Source organism: Benincasa hispida, chromosome 3, assembly GCF_027475165.1.
Source record: "Benincasa hispida cultivar pf3 chromosome 3, pf3_genome.v1.1, whole genome shotgun sequence".
Classification (NCBI taxonomy): Eukaryota; Viridiplantae; Streptophyta; class Magnoliopsida; order Cucurbitales; family Cucurbitaceae; genus Benincasa; species Benincasa hispida.
The window spans coordinates 12,433,196-12,446,306 of record NC_143480.1 but is presented as its reverse complement, the minus strand read 5'-3'; positions in this window follow the sequence as shown (position 1 = coordinate 12,446,306).

The following is a 13,111-nucleotide window of genomic DNA, read 5'->3' as shown; positions in this document are numbered from 1 at the left end:
TCACAAGGATAAGGTACCCAACCTTATCCATCTACTACAGATCATTTAGGTTATTATTTAAATAAGATCCACTTGTATGTCTCTACATACTTGTTTAAATGACATGAAATAACCTCGGATCTTAGTTGATTGGATTGAGTATATATTGATAAAACAACACTTATTTTATTAACAAAAATATGTTTATACAAAGTTTATAAACTACGAGATTACAAGGAGATTTAGGACACCAATCCCAACAATCTCCCACTTCTTCTAAAGCTTAGAGAGTCTAATGTACAATGCAAATAAAGTACAAAATCACAATAAGCTAGGGTATACACTATACCCCAGTAACATATCCCACATGCCCTAGACAATATGTCGCATATCTCGTAGACCCAGACTTTCTAGATGACCCTCGAATACTTTAGCCGTGAGAGCCTTTGTAAACAGATCAACAACGTTGTGCTCTGAAGCAATCTTCGTGACAATCACATCACCTCGATGCTCAATATCTCGAATCAAATGATATTTCCGTTCTATGTGCATTCCTCTTTGGTGACTCCTAAATTCCTTAGAATTTGCCACAACACCATTGTTATCAAAATAAAGTGTGATGGGAAAAGAAATATTTGGAACAACTTCCAAATCAGTAAGGAACTTCTTAAGCCATACAACCACTTTAGCAGCTCCACAAGCAGCTACGTATTCGGCTTCCATAGTGGTGTTTATCCTTGCTTGATGTTTCACCATACTACTCTATTTATAGTAAACATTGACCCTGATGTGGATTTTCGAGAATACTGATCAGTCTGAAAGTTAGAGTTTGTGTATCCTTTAAGGATCAAATCCTTATCTCCATAGAAGATTATATAGTACCTCGTTCTCCAAAGATACTTGAGGATCGTTTTGAACGCCGTCTAGTGATCTAATCTTGGATTGGATTGATATCAACTGACAATCCCTACTGCATAGAAATGTCATGTCTAGTACATAACATTGCATACATAAGGCTACCAATAGCCGATGCATAGGGAATTCGTCTCATTTCCTTAACCTCCTAGGAGTCTTAGGACACTATTCCTTAGACAATACAATTTCATGCCTGAAGGTAATAAACCCTTCTTGAAATTATGCATTGAATATCTTATTGGAATTGATGTCCTAATTCTCCCGGAGTCTTGTTGTTTTGTAAAGATACACATTGTTTGATGAATAAAATAAATGTTATTTAATTATGGAATTTACTCATATCTAATAAACAAAGCTCCTTGTTATCTTATGTGAACATAAGCATGTATATGTGATATAGAAGTGAATCATGCCTTAAGTGATATCCTAAATAGGTCTGTAGTATAAGGATTAAGGTGGGATACCTGATCCTGGTAACACTATGGATACGACCCGCTTTGTAGAGGTTTGCAAGTGATGTAAACTACTACAGATGGTAGATTCCAACCATTCATGCGGAGACGTGCGAGCGGGGGTGTCCTATACAAAGAGTTTGTATAAGTCTTGGATCACGAGATGATTAGAGTCTGTATATAACGCTGTTGATACTAGAGACTTACATCTCACCTAAATGACTATAGGTGACATGACCTCAATCTTGAGTGTTTTGGGAACTTCTGCCTTTGAGGACGGTCATTTGATTAGTATGGGTGAGAGTGGCCAGATTGCCAACTCAACATGCCTACCTTTTGGGGACTTGTCTGATTTGGGAGCTAGGAACTCAATCCACAAGATGGAATTCACTCCTTTCCCAAAGTAGGGATAAGTAAAGAGATTGCTCTCTTAAGGGCTGATTCCGGGGCTTGAACATAGTAGCCACAACTTCTCTTTGGAAGAGAAAACTCAGTCATAGTAGAACTATGACTTATGTTCATTAGAGGGATCAATGGTACTTAAGGAGTTAGGTGTAACTACAGGGGCATAAAGGTTATTGGCCCAGCTATACTTACGAGCGATCTGTGCATGGTTGTCGCAGTTCTGATTGGTTAAAATGAACACATAATATATCTATGGTAAGAAAGTTCAATTGTCAGTCTTTAGTGGAGTGTCTGGTAGTTAACGGATGGTGGATCCCGTGACTAAAGAGTTTAGTTAGTTATTCACATACTGTTGGAGCTTTCAGCTACAGGTCCATAAGGTCCCATTGGTAGCTCAATGGATTCAGTTGAGGATCAGTTCTTAGTGTTGATTTGAAATGTTCAAATTGACAAGAGGTATTTTGATTATATATGATATAATCGATATGATGTATTAGATACATCTAGTGGATGATTGTTGTAAATGAGATTTACATTAGGTACCATGGAATAGAAAAAGAACTATGGTTTATATGTTTCATGAGATGAACTATTAAAACTATAGGTTATAAATATAATATGATAAGTTGGTTATCATTTATATTTATAATAATATTAATCATTAAACAATTAAATATTTTTCTTAATAACTAATTGAGTGGGAGGTTATTGGTGGTTCATGGTAATCGTGAGATAAAAGGAAAATTGTTTTCCTAATTTTAGTAAGTTTTTTGCAAAAAGTTGAAAAATTGTTTTGAGATTTCTCTCGGAAAAAAGAAACTCACGGTAGTTTTCAACTAAATACAGATTTACTAAGCGATAGCTTGAGCAAAGTAAACGATCTTGTAGTGTTTTGTAGGCGATAGACACTGAGCTAAACTATGAGCTAAACAATTGGGTATCGACCTATGCGATAGGTTTTTGTCTTCTCCCACTTGCCCAATCGTGTACACGATTGTTCATTCCTCATTCGTCTGTCTCATTCCAAGTCCGAACAGAGCCCACCCTCTGGATTCTCACACCGAGAATACCAAGGTAACCTTCTTCGTGGTGTCATACTCAACTCGACACCGTCGAGGTTCTATGGAGGCCGATCGTGTTGCTGGAGCGTTCGTGACCGAGGCGATCGCTGAGGATGAGCGTGAAGTGTTCGTGCAGTGTTGCGGTCGTGTTGTTCGAGCGTTCGAGGTTGCTGTGTTCAAGCGTTAGTGAGCAAGGAGCATGTAGACGATTCGAAAAACATTCGTAACGTTTATCCTTTTTCTTTTGAGTTTTCATACTGTAATTTATGTATTTATTGCATAAATGTATGTTTTGTGTACAACTGTAATTTGTAATGTTCACTCATGATCGTAATTTGGAATGATCTATTTTCCACTGCTCATGGAAATCTCGGATTCGATTTCTATCAGTTGGTATAAAAGACAGGTTGTTCTGATATTCCAAATTACAGCTCTGTTTTAATCTCATTTTACAGTCATGGTGGGTTTCTGCATTTGTGGTTAATCGTTTTCTACATTTGTGGATGAGTTGATGAATCTTTCAGGTTTAATTGCCTTTAGTTAAAGCTTTCTGAAATTACAAAGTGTTAATTGTAAGAGCCCTTGTGTTTTTTGGCATAATTAACTTTGCAATCAAGTTTGTAATTTAAAAAGTTTGAGTTAGTTGAGTCGTTTTTGATGAAGCTTCGAAGCATGGAGATGCAATTCTCAACGAAGAAGAAGACCAAGTGTTGGTCGCATCGTGTAGCCTCAGGTAAACGATCATTGGGATTTAACTAAGCGATCATTTAGATTTTTTTAGACGATAGTGTAGTATTTTCTAAATGGCCATTTTGCTAATACTAAGCTATGGGGTAAATCGTTTACTCTATTGCATAGCGTTGATAGTGCGATCACGTAGCGCTGGAGGTAGATGATCGTAGTGGGAGCATGTGATGCTCGTCGTTTAGTAAAAGGCGCGCGCTAGATGATCGTGTAGTCAGCAAGCTTCATCACTTAGTTATTACCTACACGATCGCACGTATGCGATACGGAGGCGCTAGCTAAGCGATCGCATAGGTGATGGTGCTTCACGCTATTGTAGTCGTTTAAACGATCGCAGAAGGCGGGCGTTGTGTAGAGCACACTAAACGATCATGTACTTCAAGCATCATCGCTTAGTAAAGGTACATGATCGTGTAGTAAATGTTGAACGGTCATTTAACTCTGGGAGCGCTGGTAAACGATAGAGCAAAGCATTTTTTTATCGCGTAGACGATCGCAGGGTGCTTAGTAAACAATAGTTGGAAACGCGATGCTTTACCCGAGTGATTCAAGACCCGGTTCGCCTGTTTGTACCGGAGACTCCTTGTCTTTGTAATAGTTAGCTTTCTTTTTGTGGTTTTAAAGCAATTTTACCCGGTTAAAGAGTTTAATGGATGATGATCAAAAGTTGTTTCACTATCCAAGGTAAAAATTACTCTTGGGAAAACCAAAAAGTCACTTAGTTAAAATCCTTAACCGTGTTCTTTTCTAAGTAAGCTAAACCCTAGGTTATAAACTACTCAGTGGGAGGAAGAGGCGTATCAGATATGTCTATGATTCCACTCGTGTTTCTCCCTGTATGTTCACACCATGAGATTCATGCTTGGCCTCCTAGTTCCCTGGATGCATCCCCCTTCAGATGGTGTTTACATGAGTCAATATCAAGGTGAACGGAGAGAATGTTTATAGTAAGTTGGTGAAGGGTGTGTGTCAACACATCTTATGGTCTCTATCATTGGTTCACACGGTGAGATCATTCTGTACTCCCTCGTATCGCCTTTGTGCGTCCCTCTTCGGATGGGTTTTGTGCAGTTGGTCAAGATCAAGGTGAACTCCAGAAATGGATAGGGTCACTTTAGGTTTTTCCCTAATTCAGTCACCGCCACTCGATTCACGAGATCAACCGTGTCTCTAATCGTCGAACCTCGACAGTATCGCTCGCCAACCTGCGCTGGTCTCTGTGGATTGCAGGTCGTGGCGTAGAGTCTCGAGATTCCACAGTCACTCGCGTCGAGATCTGAAGATTCACAACCCGATGGCCAAGCCGCTCGCCGTCAGTCACGCAAGGGTGCTAAGAATCCGTCGTATCTCGTCGTTTGTGCTGCCAATAGTAAGGGTCATCGGAAATTGTGGTTTTGGGTAAGTTGTGCCATTTTTTTAATTGGATTTATTGGCTAATGATGTTCTGCTTCAATCTATTGACACATATTTGTTTGGGCTTTAAAAATCAAGTTTTGGAGAAGCTGTGAAGTTAAAAGTGTGCTGTCAAGAGAATTTGGTTGTGGTTTCGACAAGCTTTTGGGTAAGATTATTGGGAATTATTTGGCTAATTTGGTTATTGGAACTAAGCTCTTTTATTAATTTTAATTCGGATTATGTTTAGGCCTAATTCAAGATCCATCTAAGCTAGGAGGAAGATTAATTTACTTGTCGCTAAGACATAATTTTGACTTCGAGGTAAGTGATCTTACCACTGGAACTGCCCACGGGCCAGGCTTTAGTTGTATGCTAGCATGGTGAGTGTATGTTATGGTAAATTGTTAGCATGTTGATTGATAGTATGACCTGAATCAAAGTATGTTCTAGCACGAGTTCTGAATTGTTTAAATACACACCTAAACACTTGATCGTTAGTATGTGATGGTATGTGTTTTCATATGTCGACGTCTGATCTGCTGGTGTTGAGGCATACTTGTATGTTGTAGAATTATGATGTAAGGTTTACATGAATATTGTATATATGTTGTTGAGGATTATGTGTATGTGATGGAGCCATAGTACCAAGGATTTCATGTATGTTTTAGAATTGTTCGGTGTTGATTATTTGAATGTTGAGATTGTGTGAATATCCTCATTAATTAGTTAAATGCTCACTAGTTTGTGTTTCTTTCGGGATTCACCAGTTTTTTGTTTCCTTCGAGATTCACCAGTTTTGTGTTTCCTTCGGAATTCACCAGTTTCTTGTTTCCTTTGGGATTCACCAGTTTCGTGTTTCCTTCGGGATTCACCAGTTATGTTTCCTCCGGGATTCACCAGTTTGTGTTTCCTTCGAGATTCACCAGTTTTGTGGGCATACTTAACTACAATAGGATAGAACTCAATCTCTTGTTTGTTTCATGTGTGTATGTGTCATAGGTGGGAATCTAGAGGACATAGATGCCTAGCCTGACCCCAATGGTGGGGTTTCTTACTAAGTATTTCATACTCATCCTTTCTTATGTTGATGTTTCAGGAAAAGATAAAGATGCACCTGCGATGGCGCAGTGGAATTTGTGATCGTGTCACTGGGACTAGATTTTTCGCTTCCGCACCTTGAAATTTGAGTCCTTATTTTCCTCTTAATATTTAGTTTTACTGTTTAAAAAGTTATTACTAAGGATTATTTCTTTTATATACTTTTGTTAGTCTTTAAGAATTTTGGGTACCCTATTATTTATTTTAACAATTGCATTTAATAAATGTCTTTTGAACTTCTCTTGTTTAATTAGCATTTATTTCAAATAACTGAGCATTGTTTTAAATTCTGTGCATGCATTTATTTTAGTAACGGCCTTACCTAAGTCCTAGGGGGTTAGGTCATTACAATTGGTATCAGAGCCTATGTTTTGGGTTCTGTAGACTGTCTTACTATGTAAGTCTAGATTGTCCCTGTGGCCCATGAACAGATTCCTCGTCATCGCTAGGTGCGTCTTATCAATTACAAGTTTTATGTTAGTTGTGCATTAAAATATTTGTTTAGCTTCAATGCACCAGTTATGTTTTAATGCTAGGTCAATGACTCGTTAGAAGTTATTATAAGAGGATTATCAGGTATGACACTACAAAAGGAGAAAAGTAAAATAGAGTAAATTATGAGGTTACTTGGTACTAGTTTATCTCATGGAAATTATGTTAGGAACGAACAAATATATGCCTCAATTTAGAGATGCTAAAGATTGATGAAACTATGTAGAGTTATGACAATTTAGGAATGAAGATATTTAAATGTTTAAGCCAATGAATAAAATTGTCGAGACAAGAATTGATCAAGGACTAGTGTTATGTTTTTGTGTTGGACAGTGCAATCGGTGGTAGTATAAATACACAAGCCAGTACTCAAGTAGAAGGTTAAAAGTTGTTTTATGAATAAGGAGAAAAAGAAAAAGAGTTTATAAATTTATTGAAGGTTTTGAGGTATTAAGAACCCAACATTTCGAGAAGAATTTTAGAAAGGATTCATAAGTCATAATCATTTGGGTAATACGACGACTTGATGGACTAGGTAAAGTATGTGTAATGATAAGGGGGTTAAAGCAAGGTGTTATTTGTTTAGGTTGAAGGATTAGTTTAGTATACCTAGACTAAACCCAGAGCCTTATTGTGTTAAGGAAATCCAAGTTAGACAGATTTGAAGAAACAAAAGTCTTTTCGTGTTTAAACGTATGAAAATTGGCAAAGAGGAATTCTACAAGATGGAAATTCTTAGTGAGAGAGAAAAGATTTATGGAGGAATTGAGTAAAATATAATTTAGTAAAGAGATTATGTTCCACATGGAAAGTGGAAAAAAAAAAAAAAAGGTGTCTTGAATTTAGTGGTTTTATCAGAGATAAGTATGAATGAGAGAAAAGTATCCAAGAAATTTTACTCTTTTGGAAAGAGAAAGAAATTTAATGTGTTTGAAACTTCTATTTAAGTATGGTTTGAAGGCTTGATAAGAGGGGTTACAAGGTATTTATTTTGGTGTAAAAGAAGAATACCTCATTATCATGTGGAACTTTAGGATAATATGTGTTAGATGGAAAGCTAGCTTATGTAGGTGATTGGTATGGAACTTTGTTTTAACACAAGAATCTGTTACCGAAACAAAAGGTTGAGAATGGATAAGTTAAAATGGAGTTACTAGTAATAGTAGATGTTCGAGAACTATTGATATGGTATGTTGAGGCTTCATTAGTTAAGACGTAAAACATTGAGGGCATTAGTAAGATTTAAGGGATTTGGACTTTGTGTGCAAGTGTTGGAAACATGAACTAGCAAGACCATCAATTTGATTGAAAAAGGAACTTAATCCAGCTCGAGGTAGATAAAAGTGGTAGATCCACAAAAGTAAGTAAGTTGAATCTTCCAATATCACCATTGGCATAAGGGATAGACTTGTAATAAAGTTGAGTTGATAACAAGAAGTTGCTATAGGTAGGTTTGGAGCAGTACAGGATAGTATGTTTTCTCTTGCATGGGCAATGAGTTAACTAGCTCTATAGAGTACGAGTAAATCAAGCTATGACTTATGAATCAAGAAAGTCTTATCATAAAAACTAACTTCAGGGATCAATTATGGTTATTACGAGGTTATAGAAATGTGTTATCAATTGACTGGCGCTTTAGCATCCAAGGACTTCAAAACCTCATTTTCAGAGGGAATTTTAGACTCATCCACAACAGGGTCTAAGTAATGATATGTGATTGTTTTAAAGCTAAAGAATAATATGAGGATTGGCTCAAGCAAGTTTTATAGCCCATGATAGTATAGAGCCTTATGATGAGTTTCCTATTAATGTGAGGCTTAATTAGATAGAGTTATTCTTAGACATGTAGACCCTAAGAAAGACATCACAGTCAGCGCTTCTAGAGTAGAAGCAATTTTTAGTTGACCAGATTTGTTTTGGTACGTATCTTCAGATGACACATTATATCGTATGACCAGTTTCTCTACTACACCTATGGAGTTTTCTCTATGACAGAATGGTAAGCTCAGATATATTTTGTTAGTGGATAAGACTTTCTTAAGCTTATGACAGTTTTCATAGTTCTTAGCTTGAACGTGTTAAAGTATTGTTGGGTTTCAACATCTTAAGTTTCATAGTTATGTATGGAAAGGGTTGTCACACCTCTTTGATGCTAGTTTCAGCTATGTCAAACGACGACCTATGTTTACATCCATTTTTGGAAGAGTCTCCTAGAAGGTGTTGGATCCCAATTAGAATTTATTGTAGCTTTTCACCCATAGACTGATGGTCAAACAAAGCATTCGAATAAAAAATTGGAGAGTATGTTATGGGCATGTGGGTGGAGTTTTTAAGGAGTTGGGACTCTCATTTGCATCTAATAAAGTTTGCTTATATTATTAGTCACCATACTAGTATTAGCATGTCGCCATTGGAGGCCTTATATGAGAAGAGTTGCAGGTCTCCTGCATGTTAGGATGAAGTTGGTGAATGGAAGTTGCTAGGTCTTGAGTTAGTGTAAACGAAAAATGGGGCAATACAGCAGATCTAAGCACATATGCAAACAACTCAAGGTAGATAGATAAACTATGCTGACATGAGATGTAAGGACTTGGAATTTGAGACTGGTGATAAGGTGTTCCGAGGTTTGATAGGAAAGGGAAGCTGAGTTCGTGATGCCTTGGGCCTTACAAGATCTTGAAGCGAATTGGCCCCGTAGCTTACTGATTAGCATTGTCTTCATCGCTGTCTTCAGTTCATAATGTCTGTTATGCTTCGATGTCGTGAAGGTATGTGATAGATCTATCCCACGTAGTCGACTACGAGCCCTTACGATTGAATGATGACTTGAACTACAAGGAGAAGCCCATAGAGATCCTTGCCAGAGAAGTAAAGACATTGTGCTGCCGGGAAATTGCTTTTGTGAAAGTCTTGTGGCAGAACCACCAGTTCAGGGAGGCCACCTGGGAGCGAGAGGATGAGATGAAAACCCAGTACCCAGAGCTTTTTCTAGAATGAACTTTCAAGGGCGAAAGTTCCTTGAGGAGGGAAGAATGTAACACCCCGCAGTGTTTTAACTTTTGAGGACGAAAGTTCTTTGAGGAGGGAAGAATGTAACACCCCGCACATTTTTTTATAATAATGTAATTTCAGTAACGTTATTATTTGGTAATTCATTTTGGATCTCAAGTATAAATGCGGGAATTTAAGTTTGGCAGAAAATTATTCAATTTTGAATTCCAATGTGAAAGTTATGGCAGAAATTATTTTTCCTTTCAAAACGGAAAGAATTTATTATAATTATACCTTCCTTTTTAGTTATTACATTTATTATTATTAATTTTGTTAACTGCCCCCCCCCCCACCAACCCTACTTCTTCTTCCTCCTCGCACCGCACGACAATACCACCATCCCCAAATTTTTCCCTCTCCTTTCTTCCCACGAACGCTGCCTCCGTCCAAACCCACGAAGGTCGCACCCCCTCATCCGACCGCGAGCATCTGTTCAGCGGCGTGCCTTCTTAAGTCGACTCGACTCCCTTCAGTCGTCTGGGCCACGAAGCAGTTTCCGCCACTCAATTCACAAGATCAACCGCGTCTCTGATCGTCGAACCCCGACGGTATCGCTCGCCAACCCACGCTGGTCTCCGTGGATTGCAGGTCGTCGCCTAGAGTCTCGAGATTCCACAATCACTCGCACCCAGATTTGAATATTCAAAACCCGACGGCCAAGTCACTCACCATCAGTCATGCAAGGGTGCTTCGAATCCGTCGTATCTCGTCGTTTGTGCTGCCAACAGTAAGGGTCGTCGAAACTTGTGGTTTTGGGTAAGATTGTGCCATTTTTTTAATTGGATTTATTGGCTAATGGTGTTCTGCTTCAATCTATTGGCACATATTTGTTTGGGCTTTAAAAATCAAGTTTTGGAGAAGCTTTGAAGTTAAAAGTGTGCTGTCAAGAGGATTTGGTTGTGGTTTCGACAAGCTTTTGGGTAAGATTATTGGGAGTTATTTGGCTAATTTGGTTATTGGAACTAAGCTCTTTTATTAATTTTAATTCGGATTATGTTTAGGCCTAATTCAAGATCCATCTAAGCTAGGACGAAGATTAATTTGCTTGTCGCTTAGACATAATTTTGACTTCGAGGTAAGTGATCTTACCACTGGAACTACCCACGTGCCAGGCTTTAGTTGTATGCTAGCATGGTGAGTGTATGTTATGGTAAATTGTTAGCATGTTAATTGATAGTATGACCTGAATCAAAGTATGTTCTGGCACGAGTTCTGAATTGTTTAAATACACACCTAAACACTTGATCGTTAGTATGTGATGGTATGTGTTTTCATATGTCGACGTCTGATCTGCTGGTGTTGAGGCATACTTGTATGTTGTAGAATTATGACGTAAGGTTTACATGAATGTTGTATAATATGTTGTTGAGGATTATGTGTATGTGATGGAGCCATAGTACCAAGGATTTCATGTATGTTTTAGAATTATACGGTGTTGATTCTTTGAACGTTGAGACTGTATGAATATCCTCATTGATTAGTTAGATGCTCTCCCGTTTGTGTTTCCTTCGGGATTCACCAGTTTTGTTTTTCCTTCGGGATTCACCAGTTTTGTGTTTCCTACGGGATTCACCAATTTTGTGTTTCCTTCGGGATTCACCAGTTTTGTGTTTCCTCTGGGATTCACTAGTTTTTGTGCATACTTAACTACAATAGGATAGGACTCAATCTCTTGTCTGTTTCATGTATTTATGTGTCATAGGTAGGTATCTAGAGGACATAGATGCCTAGCCTTACCCCAGTGGTGGGGTTACTTACTGAGTATTTCATACTCATCCTTTCTTATGTTGATGTTTCAGGAAAAGGTAAAGATGCACCGGTGATGGCGCAGCAGAATTCGTGATCGTGTCACTGGGACTAGATTTTTCGCTTCCGCACCTTGAAATTTAAGTCCTTCTTTTCCTCTTAATATTTAGTTTTACTGTTTAAAAATTTATTACTAAGGATTATTTCTTTTATATACTTTTGTTAGTCTTTAAGAATTTTGGTTACCGACTAGATTTTTCGCTTCCGCACCTTGAAATTTAAGTCCTTCTTTTCCTCTTAATATTTAGTTTTACTATTTAAAAATTTATTACTAAGGATTATTTCTTTTATATACTTTTGTTAGTCTTTAAGAATTTTGGTTACCTATTATTTGTTTTAACAATTGCATTTAATAAATGTTTTTTGAACTTCTCTTGTTTAATTAGCATTTATTTCAAATAACTGAGCATCGTTTTAAATGTTGTGCATGCATTTATTTTAGTAACGGCCTTACCTAAGTTGTAGGGGGTCGGGTCATTACACTAGATGTCACACGGGGTTCATGTTAGTTTTGCTAAAACCTTATTGGATGTTGTTGTTTTTTACAACGAGTATTTGCTTATTACCTAACGTAGGTTAATGTGTTTTTATTTTCAGCAACTCGTTAGTATTTCCATTTAAAGCTTTTAAAATGACCGACTACTTACAGTGGAAAGAATCATGTGAAATGAATTTCTGGCAAACGACCTCGATCCCACTACTCTCCAAAAGAGAAGACAAGACAGTAAATATGATTTATTGGTCTTGGAGATGTGTCTGGTAGAGAATGATGATTCTGCCTAGATCCTTGATTCAGGTGCTACCAATCATGTCAGTTCCTCTTACCAAGGATTTAGTTCCCGGCAAAAGTTGGCACAAGGAGAGATGACTCTTTAAGTCGATACTGTTGAGGTTGTTTCAGCTGTTGCTATAGGAAGGCTAAAGTTATTTGTTGACAAGAAATGTTATCTATTATTGGATAATGTTTTTTTAGTCTCTCATAATAAGAGGAACTTATATGTACTAAGACCGTTAGTCATAAAAGCCTTGTTTAACACTAAAATATCCAGTACGACAACAACAGCTAAGAGATCAAAGGCTTCTCCTAAGGAAAACACCCATCTTTGGCATCGAAGGTTAGGTTACATCAACCTCAACAGGATTAAGAAGTTGGTGAAAAGTGGACTTCTAAAGATTTTAGAAGAACACTCCTTACCGGTATGTGAATCATGCCTCGAAGGCAAGATGACCAAATGACCTTTTACTGGAAAAGGTTACACAGACAAGGAAGTCTTGAAGCTTGTACATTCAGACCTCTGTGGTCCGATGATTGTTAGAGCTTGAGATGGGTATGAATATTTCATCACTTTCATAGATGATTATTAAAGGTTTGGGTATCTCTTCCTAATGCAACGTAAGTCTGAAGCTCTTGACAAGTTCAAGGAGTATAAAGCTAAAGTTGAAAACTTGTTAGGTAAAAAGATAAAAACACTACAATCTGATCGTGGTGGAGAGTATATGAACCTCCAATTCCAAAATTATATGATAGAACATGGGATTGTGTCCTAACTCTCGACCGCTGGTACACCTCAGTAGAATGGTGTATCAGAAAAGAGAAACATAACCTTGTTGGACATGGTTCAGTCTATGATGAGTTATGCTCATCTTCCAGACTTGTTTTGGGGTTTTGCAGTGTAGACTGCATGTTATATCCTGAATAACGTTCCCTCGAAA